The sequence below is a fragment of the Moschus berezovskii genome, chromosome 8 (assembly GCF_049115385.1).
Source record: "Moschus berezovskii isolate FMDL1 chromosome 8, NW_MosBer_1.0, whole genome shotgun sequence".
Taxonomy (NCBI): domain Eukaryota; kingdom Metazoa; phylum Chordata; class Mammalia; order Artiodactyla; family Moschidae; genus Moschus; species Moschus berezovskii.
In genome coordinates, this window is record NC_142467.1 from 72,679,510 (window position 1) to 72,700,593 (window position 21,084).

The 21,084-nt window shown below is 39.7% G+C and overlaps 1 pseudogene; it reads left to right on the forward strand.

The window, feature by feature from the left end:
* Nucleotides 1–8,756: 8,756 nt before the first annotated feature.
* LOC129558885 (mitochondrial fission factor pseudogene) lies at nucleotides 8,757–12,044 on the forward strand (annotated as a pseudogene).
* The last annotated feature ends 9,040 nt before the right edge of the window (nucleotides 12,045–21,084 follow it).

The window sequence follows — 21,084 nt, forward strand, 5'->3', positions numbered from 1 at the left end:
AGTAATTGCTATAAATTGCAAATATTATACTCAGAATTTTTTCTTTTTTTGCTCTGAACTAATTTATTATGAAAGTATACTTGCTAAATACTGTGAGCTGTCATCTTAGGGATATTAAATGGAAAAATAAGCAGTTTTCAAAGCTATTTAAAGTATTTAATACAGTATTGAAAGTTATTAAATGTTTAATATATGTGTATTTAATAATATAGATTCTAATTTCACACCAGAAGGGGCTGTCAAAAGTAGTTTAATGAATCTAGCATATGTGCCAAAATGTTGAAAGGTACATTGATCACATTGTGAAATAGAGTGTGTTTTTCCTTCTTGGTGTTCTTTAGTGTCAAAATAATTTCAGGAAAACAAAAGGAATAATTATAAACAACTCAGTGGTTTGTTTTTCTCCTAGCCTTGGGGCAGGTACTGTATTGCACACTGGAAACTTTAAGAAAAAAGTCACAGGCCTTTAAGAAGCTATATGAATGAAGTAAAGGGAATAGAGTTGAGGGACTATCAGATGAGTAAAGCAAATTATGTCAGTGTATATGAGTGTGGTTGTTTTAACAGGCAAATAGATTATGAAAATATTTTGCAGTGCAAGAACATTGTAGCAATTTGGACATGAAGAAAGAGATTGAATCTAACTAAGGAAGCCTGATTACATCAGAGAAAGTTTTCCAGAAGCAATGATTCCTGAGTCAGGTTTTGAAAGAATAACATGAACTCTCCAGAGGTTGAGATAAGCCTTCCAAATAAGAGGAAAGGTAAAGGCATATAATACCATGACATCTTTGTGGAAATTCAAGTATAAAACTAATGATTAGGAGAATGGCAGATGTTAAAGTTTGAGTAGAAGGCAAGAGACCAGATAACAAAAGCCCTGTTTGCCATGCAAGGGAGTTTAGATTTTATCCTGAAATTGATAGTCAGTTAAAGATGTTAAGCAAGGGACATTGTTTTGGCAACAGTGTGTAGAGAATGTATTTAGGATTTATTAAAGCCGGGGACTGATGCTAAAGCTGAAACTGCAATACTTTGGCCACCTCATGCGACGAGTTGACTCACTGGAAAAGACTCTGATGCTGGGAAAGGTTGGGGGCGGGAGGAGAAGGGGACGATGGAGAATGAGATGGCTGGATGGCATCACCGACTCGATGGACATGAGTTTGAGTGAACTCCGGGAGTTGGTGATGGACAGGGAGGCCTGGCGTGCTGTGATTCATGGGGTCGCGGAGAGTCGGACACGACTGAGCGACTGAACTGAACTGAACTGAACTGAGACTGATGCCTAGAAATCTGAGCTATGATAATTCAAGTGATAGATGAATGAGAGTCCAAACTAAAACAGAAAGCACATTTGGAGAATAGGATACAATATATTAGAACAAATAAGATGGTGTTCAGAAGCAGATAAATGAGTTTGGTGAGTGAGAAGAAAGCTAAGATGGCAAGTAAGTTTGACAGGTATCCTGTATATAGTGAATATGTCTTGTATGGACTGATTTTGAACTGCGTCTTGTGTTGATTTTTTTTGTTGTCCTTAATGTAATTAGTTGTGTTTTTTTTTTCCCGATAATGAAAATTGAGCAGTTAGAGCTGTATTTCTGTTTCAATAATTGGCACTTTCAGTTCAGTTCAGTTCAGTCGCTCAGTCGTGTCTGACTCTTTGCGACCCCATGAATCACAGCACGCCAGGCCTCCCTGTCCATCACCAACTCCCAGAGTACACTCAAACTCATGTCCACAGAGTCGGTGATGCCATCCAGCCATCTCATTCTCTGTCGTCCCCTTCTCCTCCCACCCCCAACCTTTCCCAGCATCAGAGTCTTTTCCAGTGAGTCAACTCGTCGCATGAGGTGGCCAAAGTATTGCAGTTTCAGCTTTAGCATCAGTCCCTCCAATGAACATCCAGGATTGATCTCCTTTAGAATGGACTGGTTGGATCTCCTTGCAGTATAAGGGACTCTCAAGAGTCTTCTCCAACACCACAGTTCAAAAGCATCAATTCTTCGGCGATCAGCTTTCTTCACAGTCCAACTCTCACATCCATACATGACCACGGGAAAAACCATTGCCTTGACTAGACGGACCTTGGTTGGCACTTAAATTACTTAAATAGCAATGCTATCTGAAAATTGTATCTCCACAGGGATCTGAACAATTATTTATAGTCTCGCCTATATTTTTGGCTGAGAAAAAACTGAAGTTGGAGGGTTGGGAGGTGGGGGTGGGGTATGTGCTAAGCTTAGTCACATCTGACTCTTTGCGACCCCATGGATTGTAGTCCAACAGGCTCCTCTCTCCATGGGGATTCTCCAGACAAGAATACTGGAGTGGACTGCCATGCCCTCCTTCAGGGGTCTTCCCAGCCCAGGGATCAAACCCAGGTCTCCCACATTGCAGGCAGATTCTTTACTTTCCCCGGGAACCTTTTGGGGTAGGGTGGGAGAAGGTAACAGAATTGAAAGTCTTCTTTTCCATGTTAAAGACTTTTTTGGTCATAGTCTCTCAAGTTGTAAGCAAGTAATCACCATTAGTTAGAGATTACTTTGGATCAGTACACATCCTCTAAAAATCAGCAGCAGTGGGCCCTGCATCTGACAGTTAGCTAGTTAATGAGACTCCAGCTTCTGAAAGTCAGCCTATCTTTTACCATCCCATGCCTGTAAACAAGTCAATCAGCAAATGCCTCAGTTCAGTAACTATATTTCTGAAAGTATGCCAGTCAATAACAACTTTATTCCAGTGATCACACTAACATAATTGAAAGACTGTCATTCCATAAACACTCCTGCTTCTGAAAATCCACCAATCGGACCAAGCTTCCCAAAACCTTGTATAAGATCCGCTGTGGCTTTCATTGGATAGGTTGTTCCTTGCAGATACAGCTCTCCTTTGCAGCCATACATGAAGTTCATTTTTTCTGCAGCACATACCAAAGTTCAGTTTATTGTTAGGCTGCAACCACTTCAACAGTTTAACCCCAGTTTACTGTTATAAATTTAGCTTCATGAGTGACAAATACATTAATGATGCTATGATACTATCAAATTCAATATTTTCAGTTTCTGTGGTGTTTGTTAGCATCTATTTTTTATTTTTGTATTTGAATCTTGAATGCAAATGTAGATTTGTGATTAACTTTCAGAACATTGGTTATCTATTAAATGAGGGAAAAATCCTTTTGAAACTTTTTTTGCAGTATGAAACTGTTTGTTCAATATAAAAAATGATAAAAAGTCAATTATAAACCAGTATCTATTAACAGCTAAACCTTAGAGATATGTGGTTCCTCAGCTATTAAAAAAAATACATTTTCTAATTAAAACAAATTCAGATGAAAATAATCACAGCAGAAGTTGTAAGGCTGTCCACATTGTATATCATCATGATCAACCTTTTCAGCACATATAACTGGTCAAACATACCAGGAGTATTTTCTGATTCTAAAATTGAAAGCAAATTTTAAGTGCCAGGATAAAATGCTACAATAATAAAAAATGTAATAGCTCTATTTACTATTACAGACATTATTAAAGATCTAAAATACATCATCTTTTTAAAACATAGCCCAAGGTGCAGGTATCAATATCAGAATAAATTATATTATTTTATATATGAATAAATTATATTAATTTATATAAATAAATTATATATATAAATAAATTATATTTATAATATCAGAATACAATATCAGAAAAAAATTCCCTTTCCTTGTATGTTTTTCTCATGAAAAAGACTTGCTTAGAAGGCTGCTGCTCACTTAATGAGTTAATGAGATGTATACTGCTTTTCATAGAGATAATACAAAATGCAAATTTGGGTGTATATGCAGGAGTGCAAATAATTTAAAGTTGAATCAAAGTGTAATGGATTCTATGCAAGGTGCTGGCTATCCTGTGCACAATTCTGCACTTTTGCATAATTCTGCGCAGACAACATCTGACATTCTGTTGACCCCAGAGTAATTATTGTGAAATTGTTGCATTACTTGAGCATTTAAACATTTGAGGAGTTGAAAGAATTTTTGTGACTTTGTTTGCATTTTATAATCTTCAATTTTCTAGCATTAAAAAACTTGTTTGGACTTCCTGTCTCAGTTTCTATACTGTGAACAGCTTGAAAGTGATCGCTCACATCCTTACAACAAGAATAAGTTGGACAGGCTGAAAATCAATGACTTTCCTTTTATCTTCCTGAGAACTGAGGTTGCTGGGCAAGTTTCAACACTGGTATGCAAAATCTGGTATGACAGGCATACCTGTATTCCAGAGAAATACAGATCTGCTTACCTGGAACAGAAACTACAGGAACCACAAAACATTAGAAATATTAAATGCTCATTTTGATAAATTGTCAATGGTTGAATGTGGACTGTCTTGAGAGTGAGAAATTCCTTGGGGGTTACAGTCTTAAGAGGTCGCCCATATTTCCACTGCCATTAGATTCAGAAACTCCTATGGATTTGCATGGTGGAGACCTGAGAAATATTCCCTCAGTGCTCTAAGAGATGAAGGATAATCATCGTGAAACACATCTAGAGTTCACCAAAAATGTCTACTCTCCTGGGGAAAAGAGTTTACCAGAGTCTTATGCTAGCTGAGATAAGGACATTCCTCCTACTTTGGCCCCATCTAACCTTTCTGTCTCACTAAGGAGGAGAAAAAAATAAACATGGAGTTGGGGGTAGGGGGTTTATTCAAGGAAAATCATTAGGAATGTTGCAATCAGAGGAGGGAGCACAGGGCAAGGAGCTTGGGAGAAAGCTGTACCACTGGATAAATATTTGTCCTAGACAGTCCCACTAAGAAAGAAAGAAAGTGAAGTTGCTCAGTCATGTCCGACTCTTTGCAACCCAGTGGACTGTAGCCTACCAGGCTCCTCCATCCATGGGATTCTCCAGACAAGAGTACTGGAGTGGGTTGCCGTTTCCTTCTCCAGGGATCTTCCCAACCCAGGGATCGAACCTGGGTCTCCCACATTGGAGGCAGACGCTTTAACCTCTGAGCCACCAGGGAAGTCCTGTAGTCCCACTAAGACTGAGATTTAATTGGAAAATTATAGACTCCTCCACCATACCCTGACCCCCACCCCAGAACTTGCCACCACACCAGCAACTCTGGATTACAGCAGAAAGAGCTACAAGATACAGACTCTCCTTGAGTGTTCCGCTTGCAATGTGGGCGACCTGGGTCCTATCCCTGGTTGGGAAGATCCCCTGGAGAAGGGAAAGGCTACCCACTCCAGTATTCTGGCCTGGAGAATTCTGTGGACTGTTTAGTCCATGGTGTCGCAGAGTCGGACACACCAGATCGACTTTCACTTTCACTTCAGGAGTGTTTAGTGTTTTGTCAATAGTGGAGACAAAGACAAGGATACTAGAGGAATTTGAGGACTCTGGCACCTATGGTTGCCCAACTCCTAGCCAAGTTAACATAAATCTGGGATAAAAAACTATGACTGTGTGGGATTTATCCCAGAAATTGAGGATATGTACAACATAAGAAAATCAATCAATATAATGCACTGCACTAGTAGAATGAAGGCAAAACACACACACACACAACCATCTTGATGCAGGAAAAACATTTCACAAAATTCAGTAACCTTTCATGATAAAATTACTGAGCAAACCAGGAATAGAAGGAAATTTCCTTAACATGATAAAGTACATTAATGAAAAATCCACAGCTAATCTCATATTGAAGAGTGAAAAACTGACAGCTTTCCCCCTAAGATTAGGAACAAACAAGGATGCTTGATTTTGCCACTTTTATTCAAGACTGCACTGGAAGTTGTAGTCAGAGCAATTAGGCAAGGCAAAGAAATAAAAGGCATTCAAACTAGAAAGCAAGAATTTTCTCAATTTTCAAATGACATGACTCTACATATAGAAATCGAAATAACCATCAAAAATCAATTAGAACTTTTAAATGAGTTGACAGTGTTTCAGGATACAAGACCAGCATGTAAAAATCAGTTTTATTTCTACATGCAAGTAATAGAAAATATAAAAGGAAAATTCATGTACAATAGCATCAAAAAGGATAATGTATTTAAGAAGAAATTTAACCAAGTAAATCCAAGACTTATACACTGAAAACTACAAAACATTGTTGAAATATATTAAAGAAGACCTAGATGTAAATAAATGGAAAGAACATTTGATATTCATGAACTGGAAGACATAATACTGTTAAAATAACAATGCTACCAAAATGATCTATAAATTCAATGCAATCATTATCAAAATTCCAATAGCCTTTCTGCAGAAGTGGAAAAGCAAATCCTAAAATTCATATGCAATTGCAAGGGATACCACACAGTGGAAACAATCTGGAAGTAGAACACATCTAGAACATTTCCCAGGTTCAAAACTTACTACAAAGCTACAGTAATCAAAACAGTGTGGTATTGGCATGTAGAAAAATATATAGTTTGCTGCTGCTCCTGCTAAGTCACTTCAGTTGTGTCCGACTCTGTGTGACCCCATAGACGGAAGCCCACCAGGCTCCCCCATCCCTGGGATTCTCCAGGCAAGAACACCGGGGTGGGTTGCCATTTCCTTCTCCAATGTGTGAAAGTGAAAAGTGAAAGTGAAGTTGCTCAGTCGTGTCTGACCCTTAGCGACCCCACGGACTGCAGCCTACCAGGCTCCTCCATCCATGGGATTTTCTAGGCAAGAGTACTGGAGTGGCTTGCCATTGCCTTCTCCGAATATATAGTTTAATGGAATCAAATTGAGAGTCTACCCAAAAATATTGTAAAATTGATTTTTACAAGAGTAAAAAGACTGTTCAGTGGGGAAAATAGTCTCATCAATGGCTAATGCTGAAACTACTTGATATCCACATGCAAAAGAAAAAAAAAATGATTCTGGACACCTACTTCACAACACATACAAAAATTAACTCTGAATGAATCAAAACCTAAATGTACGCTAAAGCTGAAACTCCAATACTTTGGCCACCTCATGCGAAGAGTTGACTCACTGGAAAAGACTCCAATGCTGGGAAGGATTGGGGGCGGGAGGAGACGGGGACGACAGAGAATGAGATGGCTGGATGGCATCGCCAACTCGATGGACATGAGTTTAGTGAACTCCGGGAGTTGGTGATGGACAGGGAGGCCTGGCGTGCTGTGATTCATGGGGTCACAAAGAGTCGGTCAGGACTGAGCAACTGAACTGAACTGGACTGAAAACTATTCTTAAAAACTAAAGTGATTAGAAGAAAACATAGGTGAAAATCTGCATGACCTCAAATTAGGCAACATTTTCTTAGATATGACACAAAATACAAGCAAAGAAAATGTCAATAAATTGAACATCATTGAAATTAAGACTTTTGTGTATCGAAAGACACTAGCAAGTGAATTAAAAGGAAATCTCATAGAATGGAACATGATATTTGCAAATATTTTCTAAAAGCCTCAAGTCTGAAATATTTTTTAAAAAATTCATAATGCAACACAATTCAATTAAAAACCACAATGCAATTAAAAGGGGGGCAAAGTAATTGAATAGACATTTCCCTAAGGATAATATACAAACAGCCAATAACCAAATGAAAAGATGTTCAACATCAATAATCATAATGCAAGAAATGCAAGTCAAAACCACAATGAAATATATCAGATCCATTATGTGATATAATAAATCCAAAAATACCACATGGCTATTTTTTAATAACAGATGTTGGTAAGGACGTGAAGAAATTGGACCCTTGTGCATGAATGGTGGAACGTTAAATGGTGCTGCTCCTGTTGAAAACAGTTTAGTGATGTTAAATACAGAATTACCATAGACCAAGAAATTCAACTCCTACCCAAGAGAACTGAAAACAATTGTTCACACAAAAACCTGTTCATAACTGTTCAAAGAAGCACTATTCACAATAGCCAAAAGATGGAAATAACTCAAGTACTCAGTAAATGGATAAATAAAATGTAGTATATCCATACAGTGAAATATTATTCAGCAATAAAAAGGAGTAAAATGTAGATACATGCCAAAATATGGATGAACCTTGTAAACATTATCCTAAGTGAAGGAAACACAAAGATTATGCATTGTATGACTCCATTTATGCAAAATATCCAGAATAGGTAAGCCAAGAGACAATAAATTACTGGTTTCCAAGGGCTGGAGAACAGATGAATGGGGAGTGACTGCTTAATGGGTACAAGATTTTCTTTGGGGGATTATGAAAATGTTCTGAAGCTAAGTAATGGTGAAGGTTGCACAAAAGTGGTTGTACTAAATGTCACTGAATTGTATGGACTGAAAACAAATAGACTGCCAGTTATTTCACCAGAAAAATTGGGTTTATTCAACAGAGAATTAACAATTCAGGGTCTGCAAGCATGGCAAATCACAGGCAAGTCCCCCAAAGAGCAAAAGAAGTAGAACTCAAACATTGTCTGCTTCAATTCTGGGAAATCTTTACTTTCAGGTCACCTGATGATGTGCAGGTCCATTAGGATAGGAATTTTAGTTTCCAGTAAGACTGGATTGTTGTTTGGTCCAAGCCAGAGCATTCTTTTTTAAAAAATTAATTTTTAATTAAAGAATAATTGCTTTACAATATTGTGTTGGTTTCTGCCATACAACAATGTGAATCAGTCATAAGTATACATATATCCCCTCCCTCTTGAGCTTCTCTCCCATGCTCACCTCCCCAACCCCCCAGGACAACACAGAGCACTGGGCTGAGCAGATCATTCTCTTTTTATCAAAACAGTTACTGAATTTCCAATCTTGTTTTTCCTTTCCTGAGGCCAATTGTTGAACTTCTCTGGGCCAGTTTTCCTAAGTTATCATTTGGGGAAATACTCTTTTGGACCATGACAGAGGTTCAGCTGCTATCGGTCCCTTTAAGAGAAGCATTCCTTGTGGAAATGTCAATAAGATAAATTTCCCTTAGCTTCTAGAGCATTAAGTTTAGAATGCCCTGAAATCTTAAGAGCTAAACTGGCAGGTAAAAGTATTGTATCTAATAACACCTAAACATAAGGGCCATTTTAAATTTTACTTCAGCTAGAAGTAAGCCATGACACATTTACAACATTCCAAAATAATAAGCTACAAAACATACAGAAGTTTGTCTATATGAGAGAAACTTGAAATACATTTTCAGCAAAACCTGACTAATCTGAGAAAACCTTGCAATTAATATTTGGCGTTTGGGGACACTTAAGACACCATAAAACCTATCTGGAACTAGGTATAGCTCTTGTTATGATATCAGATGCCCTAAATATCAAACCTGGGTTTTGGCAAACTACAATTTTCCTTGACAACTCGTGTCCCTTTAATGCTAAAAACTTTAGCAAGTGGATGCTGTCTTCCTGTGAAGAGGCCTGAGGATAGCAAAAAAGCAAATCATCCACATATTGCAACAAAGTAGAATTTCTGGGAACTTTATATTATCTAGATCAGCCTTGAGGATTTGTGAGAAATAAGAACTCTCAGTAAAACCCTGAGGCATTACTGTACAGGTGAACTGGTTTTATTCCAAGGTGAAGGCAAAAATGATACAAAATAGTCCATCAACTGAAATACTAAAAAATGTACTGCATAAATTGAATTGCAGTGGAACATTTACATCCAGTGGGAATGGATTTTAGTAAAGTATGAGGGTTAAGAACAACAGGGTGTGGAGGGATAACAACATTGTTTATTTTTCTGAGGTCCCCAGCAAACCTCCACCCTCAACCTTCAGGTTTGCTCATTAGTAAAATAGGGGTATTTCAGGAACTATTGCAAGAAATGGGTCTTTGAGACTTGTAATGTCCTATCATGGGCTTTATGCTATGAAAGGATTCTTTACTTATAGGATATTGATTAATTCTGGGGAGAGGTTTTGAGGGATCTATTTGAATCAATGGATAGTACACTGTGAATTTTGTCAATATCAATTGGCAATTTTGTCTATAAGGAGGGTAGTAGTTGATTTAATAAAGATAAACAATCAGTGTTTCCAGAATCAGCTCAGAGACAGAGCTGATAAAAGATGTCAAACAGGAGAGCCAGTGGGTGGTGGCCCTTGCTGGGGACCCTCCAGTGGACCCAAGGGGACAGAAGTGGCTCTTAGTCCAGCACATGCATATTGAGGCAAGTTAAAGGATTTAATATGAAGCTGCTGCTGCTGCGTCACTTCAGTCGTGTCCGACTCTGTGTGACCCCATAGACAGAAGCCCACCAGGGTCCCCCGTCCCTGGGATTCTCCAGGCAAGAACACTGGAGTGGGTGCAGATAATGCCAGAAAGCAAGCAGTAGTTGGTATACATTTAGTGAGTGGGGCAGCATTTCCTTCTCCTACTGCTGCTGAGATGGCAGAAATTAATCGAATTCAGTAGGAAATGGAATACACCAAATGTCAGTAAGTGAGGGTCCTGGAAAAATGAAAGATACCACCAACAAATGCTGACCTGGAACAAGCATTCCAAGAAGGAGTTTCAAATGCTAGTGTGATTATGCAGGTTCCAGAGAGAATTCTAGCAGGAAAAATGAACATTCCATTTTCAGGACCAGCAGATTTCAAGACCAGACCTTACACAGTCTACTCCCTTTAAGCCTATGGCACTAAAAACACCACCTCCTGTACTTACCCTAAGTGAAAGACCACTAGATTTTTGGATTTAGAAGGACCTCCTCCATCCTCTCAAAATGAAGAAATCCATGCAGTTGGCAGGCTAAAAGTAAAGCTCTCTATGAGTGAAAATGCTGTTCACCAAAATGGACAGCTAGTTAGAACTGACTCCATGTATGGTTTTTCAAATATATATGCAATGATTGAAGGAATTTCAGGAGACATGACAGTTGTAGATACAGTTTCATAACAACTACAGATAAACTAAATAGATATCTGCAGCTTCTGGAAGAGGAGAATAAAGAACATGCTAAAAATAAATGGTCATGTATAGTGTAGCATTCTGGCTGCTTAATAGCTGGCTCTGGTTTTGCTGCTAGAGGTAACCTCAACTCAGAAACGTTGTCTCAATAGCTGGAAATATAAAGAATTTGCAAACTTAAAAAAAAAAAAAGATGTCAAAGAGTCATTTAATTCATCTGGTTGGCTGCTTTGATGACTATTGTCAAATTCTAGAATTATTTCCCTTTTCAGAAGAAAGCAATTTCAGCATGATACTACGTTAAGAATAATTATCAGTATAATATAGGAAAGGGGGGCAGAGGAACTAAGGAGAAAACAGTGTGTGTCTCTCAAAGGGCCCAAACAAAAGGGAACCAGTTCACAGACAGGAATCTCTTGTGAATCTCATTAGAGATCCCCATTATTTGAATTCAAGGCAGGGACTGCTTTCTAGTAGTGGGGTTGAGCATCAAGAGTGGCTCAGATGGACTAGAAGAGATCCATCTCAAATCTGGAGGAATGGTTCTCCAAGCTGATTAAGAGGGAGGATTGAGAAAAGCCCCTACAGTTCCTTGGAGCCCCACAGCCGGGAATTGGGAAGAAGTTGGAAAGACCGATTAGAGGGCTGATGGTGACTAAAGTGCTTGAGTCTGTTAAAAATCTCTGTTCCAGTGTCCTCTTTGCATTAATAATAGAAGCTAGGAAGGTTTTTGTTTCTTTTAGGAAACTTTATTTGCTGAAATTTAAGATTAATAATTCTGGCAGTTTTCCTTTTAGGTGACTCATCCAGAGTGTGAGAGAGCTGGTTTCTCAGATACTAAATCTGGATTGGACAGTTTCCCATTATACCCTGTTCCTTTTTACTAGATCCTTGTTCAGACCATTAATAATCAGAGTTATATCTACATGAGTGGGATCAACATCTGAAAGAAGACCAGAATTTTCTTCAAAAATAACCTGAAGTTGATTATAATAGCGATGGATAGATTCATCAGATGTTTGTATGAAAGCATGAGTTTTGTTCCTTTATTCCAATCGTTAAGCTTTGGGAAAGTGCTAGGAATTGCCTAATGAAGTCATCTAGGGATTTCTTGGGCCTAATGGTATAAGTTAGAAGGTTGCTCTCCTGGTTCTAATTCTAGAGACCTTTCAGGACTTTCCCAATCAGAAATTTTCATTCAATGCTGGAATTGGCCTTCACCAACAAGCTTATGATCTAACTGATATAGATTAAAGAAACAAGATTGGTAAGATTGATATATTAAATTCAGTAGCAAATCTGCGAGGATCTTTGTTTACTTTGGGAAACACTTTGAATAATGCTTACAGTTCAGTTTTAGCCCAAAAAATATAAAAATCTAAGAGTTTAACCTCTGGATTCTCAAAAGGCTTACTTAATTCAAAGGGACAGGTTCTGAGGGGTTCAGAAGAAAATGGGATGAGGAGAGCTTCAGGAGGAAAGGGAAGTTCAGTGAGAAAGTTAGTGTGGGGAAACTGAGGGTACAGAGGAGGAACAGGCAGTATAAAGGGGGAAGGAAAAAGGTGCCCCTGGAGGCAGGGTCTGAGCACAAGCCCCCAGAAGAGGGGGGCGAGATAGTGCTAGAGGCAAAGCCTGCGGCAAAGAGGCTGGGGAAGAAGAACGGGAGTCTTCAGCAGCCATTTTCTCTTTCTTTAATCATTCGTTTGCCTCAGTTGATCTTAAAAATCTTCTTTTGCAGAGAGGCAATTTTAGAACACCTGATCATCACCCTACACTGGGTCATTTGCGCCTTCCAACACAAATACAAGGCTCTATCATGTCAGGTTCTTAGCTGTGTGCAATAGAGGGTTGTGGTTTGTTTGTTTTCATCTTTCCTGTAGCATTTAGGAGGACAGGAAATTGAGCTCAGAGCCCCACTGAGGTAGATTCTATGGGCTGTTGCTCGATTTCAAGTTTCTTGTTCCTATGTCCAGATTCAGAGTCTGCATGAGGGTATCTGATTCCAGAAGTGCAGTGAGGAGGCTGCAAATGGAAGCATCTGTTATTTTCTGGGAAGATTGTGTTATTTCTTCCCAAGACCATAAAGTGGGGAAACTCCTAAAACATAAGATAGAGGCTGAGCTGCTGCGAAACTGATAGGATGGATGATGGGTTCTAGAGGGCCCTGCATACTTCAGCTTATACAAAGAGGCATCACTAGAGACCATGCATGCCATCTGCCCTGGGATTTCCACTCTAATGTGCTGTGCTTAGTCACTCAGTCATGTCTGACATTTTGTGAACCCACGGACTGTAGCCTGCCAGGCTTCTCTGTCCATGGGGATTCTCCAGGCAAGAATACTGGAATTGGTTGCATGCCCTCCTCCAGGGGATCTCCCAACCCAGGGATTGAACTTAGATCTCCTGCATTGCAGGCAGATTCTTTACAGTCTGAGCCACCAGGGAAGCCCTTCCACTCTAATTGTTTCATAGTTGTTGATGCCACAAAGCATGACAGTCAGCTAGATTGCCACAGGGAGTTGCCATCTAGGTGAAAGCAGATGCCATCTTTACGGGCCCCTAGTAGGTATTTTTTCAAGGATACCATTGAGAAGAGTTGGCATTTTAAGCAGATCTGAGAGGACTGGATGGCAGTGAATAAGACAGAGAACAGGAGACATTGATCTTGGTTCAGAGAAGGTGAAAGTGGAACCAACAAAAAGTGGACTATGGCAGCTTAGATGATGGATAAACAAAATGTGATATATCCATACATTATATATTGTTCACTCATAAAAGACATAAAGGGACAAACACTGCAGTATGGATGAACCTTGAAGACATTACACTAAGTGAAAGAAGCTGGTCAAAAAAAGCCAATATTATATGATTCCATTTATATGAAATGTTAAATAGAGCAAATCTGTAGAGACAAGTGGATTAGTGATTGTTTAAGGCTGGAGGTGGGAGGAAGAAGTGACACTCTATTTCTTTCTTTTTGTTTTTTCTTTATAGATATTCTCAGTATGCTGACATCATTTTTCTTTATTTTTTTAAATGTAAATGAAATATTTATGTCAACTAAACAGCAAAGAATGTCAGACTACATATAAAAGCCATATTCAACTATATGCTGCTAATAAAAGTTGCACTTTTTTAAAACTTTTTTTATTGAAGGATAACTGCTTTACAGAATTTTGTTGTTTTCTGTCAAGCCTCAGTATGAGTCAGCCATAGGTACACATATATCTCCTTCCTTTTGAACCTCCCTTCCATCTCCCTCCCCATCTGACTCCTCTCAGTTGATACAGGGCTCCTGTCTGAGTTTCCTGAGCCATATAGCAAATTCCTGTTGGCTATCTATTTTACACATGGTAATGTAAGTTTCCGTGTTACCCTGTCCATACATCTCAGCCTCCCCTCCCCTCTCCGCATGTCCATGAGTCTATTCTCTATGTCTGTTTCTCCACTGCTGCCCTGTAAACAGATTCTTCAGTACCATTTTTAAGATTCTGTATATATGCATTAGAATACGATATTTATCTTTCTCTTTCTGACTTACTTCACTCTGTATAATAGATTCTGGGTTCATCCACCTCATTAGAACTGACTCAAAGGTATTTCTTTTTGTGGCTGAGTAATATTCCATTGTGTATATGTACCACAACTTCTTTATCCATTCATCTGTCGATGGACATCTAGGTTGCTTCCATGTTCTGGCTATTGTAAATAGTGCTGCAGTGAACAATGGGATACATATGTCTCTTTCAATTTTGGTTTCCTCACAGGGTATATGCCTAGAAGTGGGATTGCTGGGTCATATGGTGGTTTTATTCCTAGTTTTTAAAGGAATCTCCATACCTCTTCAATAGTGGCTATATCAATTTATATTCCCACCAACAGTGCAAGAGCATTCTCTTTTCTCCAGGGAAGTTTAAATCATTTGTAAGAGGGCAGTCTCCCATGTCTTTGTTTTTCTCTGCCCAATCAACCTGCTTTGTTCTTTGACTCAGGGCCCTTCCCTCCATGTGTGCACATCCTTTAGCCAAGATGGATTTTCACACAAGGGCCTTTGGGAAGTTAGTAAAACTTATTACGGTTTGGCGTCACCTCCCTCTTTGACCCCACAGAACCTTTCTGCACATGCACAGTCAAGGTCTCCCTGACCCCAAGGATGAGAAATACGTGACCTCTTGATCTTTTACCCAGGCAGTGCTTAATCCCTCTCTGTCCCTGTCATTATTGTTATCTTAAAGTGTCCACAGGAGACAAAGTCCAGCTATTTACCCTGTTCTTGTTGTTATTTCTATCTTGAAGTATAAACAGGAGGCTGGCTGTAAACTTCTGATCTGGAGTCTATCTACACTCTGCCTCAAGAAATATGAACAGGAAGCTAGTTGTAAATGTCTGGCCTGGAGCCCATCTATCTCCTGCCTCAGGTCCACACGGAAATGCACATGAGAAAGGACCCCAGTTTTTAAACAGAAAATCCAGGGTCCCTGTGGTTGAGGAGGGCTGGGGCAAATGCTCCTTCAAAGCATTTAGGTAACCGGGACCCTATTTCCCAGAAGTTTTTCTCTAGAGTAGAAGGACAATTTACAAAAAGCCCTAACAGCTCAAAAACCCTGCAGGTGTTAACACCAGCCAGTTTCAAGGGCACAGCCCAGTCCTGAAAGACTCAGGCTAAATGCTTAATAGCACAGATTTAATAGAAGAGTCCCTGTTCCAAAAGGAATCAAGCTGAAAGTGAGGGAATTCCAGTTGAAACAGCTTGATTTCAAGTCAGGTCAATGTGCCAAAAGAGTACTTGAAGATAAACAAGGCTTTAATCAGAAAGGACAAAACCTTAATATAGATCCTGAATAAAGCCTGGAGATCTGCAAAGCAAAGAGAGCAACTCAGATCCAGGAGAAAGACTTAAACTTCAAACCCCAGGGTCCCTAAGAAAAGCATCAAGCATCAGTGAGCTCAGTGTTGGTAACACACCTGTTTGAGAACCCACCTTCCAATTGTTGGAGGTCTTCTCTGTATCCCTATGTGGGCCAAAAATGCTGACCTTAAATAGACTGACAGTTATTTCTCCAGCAAAAATGGGTTTGTTCATGATCATCAAAGAATTGCAATTTGGCATCAGCAACCATGGCAAGCCACATGCAATCTTTTGCATTAAAGAGAGAACTTATTTATGGGGGGAGTTGGTGAAGGAAAGAGTTCAATCTATAGTAGCTTCTCATTGATTGCACTGTAACCATCTTTCTTTGACTGAGCTCTTGCCAGGCAAGAGAAAAAGTCTTTCACATTCCACTATGGTTGTAGGGTGTTAGAGCTCCCCCTTCTGGCCTTCTGGCTCCATTTTTATCAACGGTTGAGACTTCTGTGTATTAATTTTTACAGGCATCATCTTTTGATTGAGCATTACTAGGTCTTCTCAATCCTGAACCAGTCAGTTGTTCTACACAAAGTTCTATCAGTTACTTCTTTTTTTATATTTATTTATTTTAAATTTTAATTGGAGGCTAATTACTTTACAATATTGTATTGGTTTTGCCATACATTGACATGAATCCACCCCGGGTGTACATGTGTTCCCCATCTTGAGCCCCCCTCCCACCTCCCTCCCCATATCATCCCTCTGGGCCATCCCAGTACACCAGCACCAAGCATCCTGTATCATGCATCGAACCTGGACTGGCGATTCGTTTCACATATGATAATATACATGTTTCAATGCCATTCTCCCAAATCATCCCACCCTCACCCTCTCCCACAGAGTCCCAAAGACTGTTCTATACATCTGTGTCTCTTTTGCTGTCTCGTATACAGGGTTATCGTTACCATCTTTCTAAATTCTATATATATGCGTTAGTATACTGTATTGGTGTTTTTCTTTCTGGCTTACTTCACTCTGTATAATAGGCTCCAGTTTCACCCACCTCATTAGAACTGGTTCAAATGCATTCTTTTTAAAGGCTGAGTAATACTCCATTGTGTATATGTACCAAAGCTTTCTTATCCATTCGTCTGCAGATGGACATCTAGGTTGCTTCCATGTCCTGGCTATTATAAACAGTGCTGCAGTGAACACTGGGGTACACGTGTCTCTTTCAATTCTGGTTTCCTCGGTGTGTATGCCGAGGAGTGCGATTGATGGATCATATGGCTGTATGCAGGTCAGGAAGAAGCAGTTAGAACTGGGCATGGAACAACAGACTGGTTCCAAATAGGAAAAGGTGTACGTCAAGCTTGTATATTGTCACCTTGCTTATTTAATTTATATGCAGAGTACATCATGAGGAACGCTGGGCTGGAAGAAGCACAAGCTGGAATCAAGATTGCTGGGAGAAATATCAATAACCTCAGATATGCAGATGACACTACCCTTATGGCAGAAAGTGAAGAGGAACTCAAAAGCCTCTTGATGAAAGTGAAAGAGGAGAGTGAAAAAGTTGGCTTGAAGCTCAACATTCAGAAAACAAAGATCATGGCATCTGGTCCCATCACTTCATGGGAAATAGATGGAAAAACAGTGGAAACAGTGTCAGACTTTATTTTTTGGGGCTCCAAAATCACTGTGGATGCTGATTGCAGCCATGAAATTAAAAGACGCTTACTCCTTGGAAGGAAAGTTATGACCAACCTTGATAGTATATTAAAAAGCAGAGACATTACTTTGCCAACCAAGGTCCGTCTAGTCAAGGCAATGGTTTTTCCCGTGGTCATGTATGGATGTGAGAGTTGGACTGTGAAGAAAGCTGATCGCCGAAGAATCGATGCTTTTGAACTGTGGTGTTGGAGAAGACTCTTGAGAGTCCCTTATACTGCAAGGAGATCCAACCAGTCCATTCTAAAGGAGATCAGTCCTGGATGTTCATTGGAGGGACTGATGCTAAAGCTGAAACTGCAATACTTTTGCCACCTCATGCGACGAGTTGACTCACTGGAAAAGACTCTGATGCTGGGAAAGGTTGGGGGCGGGAGGAGAAGGGGACGACGGAGAATGAGATGGCTGGATGGCATCACCGACTCTGTGGACATGAGTTTGATTGTACTCCGGGAGTTGGTGATGGACAGGGAGGCCTGGCGTGCTGTGATTCATGGGGTCGCGGAGAGTCGGACACGACTGAGCGACTGAACTGAACTGAACTGAACTGATGGCAGTTCTATTTCCAGTTTTTTAAGGAATCTCCACACTGTTCTCCATAGTGGCTGTAATAGTTTGCATCCCCACCAACAGTGTAAGAGGGTTCCCTTTTCTCCACACCCTCTCCAGCATTTATTGCTTGTAGACTTTTGGATAGCAGCCATTCTGACTGGCATGAAATGGTGCCTCATTGTGGTTTTGATTTGCATTTCTCTGATTATGAGGGATGTTGAGCATCTTTTCATGTGTTTGTCAGCCATCTGTACGTCTTCTTTGGAGAAATGTCTTTTTAGTTCTTTGGCCCATTTTTTGATTGGGTCATTTATTTTTCTGGAATTGAGCTGCAGGAGCTGCTTGTATATTTTTGAGATTAATTCTTTGTCAGTTGTTTCATTTGCTATTATTTTCTCCCATTCTGAAGGCTGTCTTTTCACCTTGCTTATAGTTTCCTTTGTTGTGCACAAGTTTTTCATTTTAATTAGGTCCCATTTGATTATTTTTTTTGCTTTTATTTCCAATATTCTGGGAGGTGGGTCATGGAGGATCCTGCTGTGGTTTATGTTGGAGAGTGTTTTGCCTATGTTCTCCTCTAGGAGTTTTATAGTTTCTGGTCTTATGTTTAGATCTTTAATCCATTTTGAGTTTATTTTTGTGTATGGTGTTAGGGAGTGTTCTAGTTTCATTCTTTTACAAGTGGTTGACCAGTTTTCCCAGCACCACTTGTTAAAGAGACTGTCTTTTCTCCATTTTATATTCTTGCCTCCTTTGTCAAAGATAAGGTTTCGATAAGTGTGTGGATTTATCTCTGGGCTTTCTATTTTGTTCCATTGATCTATATTTCTGTCTTTGTGCCAGTACCATACTGTCTTGATGACTGTGGCTTTGTAGTAGAGCCTGAAGTCCAGCAGCTTGATTCCCCCAGTTCCATTCTTCTTTCTCAAGATTGCTTTGGCTATTCGAGGTTCTTTGTATTTCCATACAAATTGTGAAATTATTTGTTCTAGCTCTGTGAAAATTACCATTGGTAGCTTGATAGGTATTGCATTGAATCTATAGATTACTTTGGGTAGTATACTCATTTTCACTAAATTGATTCTTCTGATCCATGAACACAGTATATTTCTCCATCTATTGGTGTCCTCTTTGATTTCTTTCACCAGTGTTTTATAAGTCTGGTGTTGGAGAAGACTCTTGAGAGTCCCTTATACTGCAAGGAGATCCAACCAGTCCATTCTAAAGGAGATCAATCCTGGATGTTCATTGGAGGGACTGATGCTAAAGCTGAAGCTGCAATACTTTGGCCACCTCACGCGACGAGTTGACTCACTGGAAAAGACTCTGATGCTGGGAAAGGTTGGGGGCGGGAGGAGAAGGGGACGATGAAGAATGAGATGGCTGGATGGCATCACCGACTCTGTGGACATGAGTTTGAGTGTACTCCGGGAGTTGGTGATGGACAGGGAGGCCTGGCGTGCTGTGATTCATGGGGTCACGGAGAGTCGGACATGACTGAGCGACTGAACTGAACTGATATATAAGTCTTTTGTTTCTTTAGGTAGATATATTCCTAAATATTTTATTCTTTTCGTTGCAACGGTGAATGGAATTGTTTCCTTAATTTCTCTGTTTTCTCATTATTCATGTATAGGAATGCAAGGGATTTCTGTATGTTGATTTTATATCCTGCAACTTTACTATATTCATTGATTAGCTCTAGTAATTTTCTGGTGGAGTCTTTAGGGTTTTCTATGTAGAGGATCATGTCATCTGCAAACAGTGAGTGTTTTACATCTTCTTTTCCAATTTGGATTCCTTTTATTTCTTTTTCTTCTCTGATTGCTGTGGCCAAAACTTCCAAAACTATGTTGAATAGTAGTGGTGAGAGTGGGCACCCTTGTCTTATTCCTGACTTTAGGGGAAATGCTGTCAATTTTTCACCATTGAGGATAATGTTTGCTGTGGGTTTGTCATCAGTTCAGTTCAGTCGCTCAGTCGTGTCCGACTTTGTGACCCCATGAATCACAGCACGCCAGACCTCCCTGTCCATTACCAACTCCCGGAGTTCACTCAAACTCATGTCCATCGAGTCGGTGATGCCATCCAGCCATCTCACTCTGTCGTCCCCGTCTCCTCCTGCCCCCAATCCCTCCCAGCATCAGAGTCTTTTCCAGTGAGTCAACTCTTTGCATGAGGTGGCCAAAGTATTGGAGTTTCAGCTTTAGCATCAGTCCTTCCAATGAACACCCAGGATTGATCTCCTTTAAAGAGACTGATTGAATCTCCTTGCAGTCCAAGGGACTCTCAAGAGTCTTCTCCAACACCACAGTTTAAAAGCATCAATTCTTTGGTGATCAGCTTTCTTCACAGTCCAACTCTCACATCCATACATGACCATGGGAAAAACCATAGCCTTGACTAGACAGATCTTTGTTGGCAAAGTAATGTCTCTGCTTTTTAATATGCTCTCTAGGTTGGTCATAACTTTTCTTCCAAGGAGCAAGCGTCTTTTAATTTCATGGTTGCAATCAGCATCTGCAGTAATTTTGGAGCCCCAAAAAATAAAGTCTGCACTGTTATATAGCTTTTATTATGTTGAGGAATGTTCCTTCTATTTCTGCTTTCTGGAGGGTTTTTATCATAAATGGATGTTGAATTTTGTCAAAGACTTTCTCTGCATCTATTGAGATAATCATATGCCTTTTATTTTTCAGTTTGTTAATGTGGTGTATTACATTGATTGATTTGTGGATATTGAAGAATCCTTGCATCCCTGTAATAAAGCCCACTTGGTCATGACGTATGGTCTTTTTAACGTGTTCTTGGATACTGATTGCTAGAATTTTGTTAAGGATTTTTGCATCTATGTTCATCAGTGATATTGGCCTGTAGTTTTCTTTTTTTGTGGCATCTTTGTCAGGTTTTGCTATTAGGGTGATGGTGGCCTCATAGAATGAGTTTCTAAGTTTACCTCCCTCTGCAATTTTCTGGAAGAGTTTGAGTAGGATAGGTGTTATCTTTTCTCTAAATTTTTGGTAGAATTCAGCTGTGAAGCCGTCTGGACCTGGGCTTTTGTTTGCTGGAAGATTTCTGATTACAGTTTCAATTTCTGT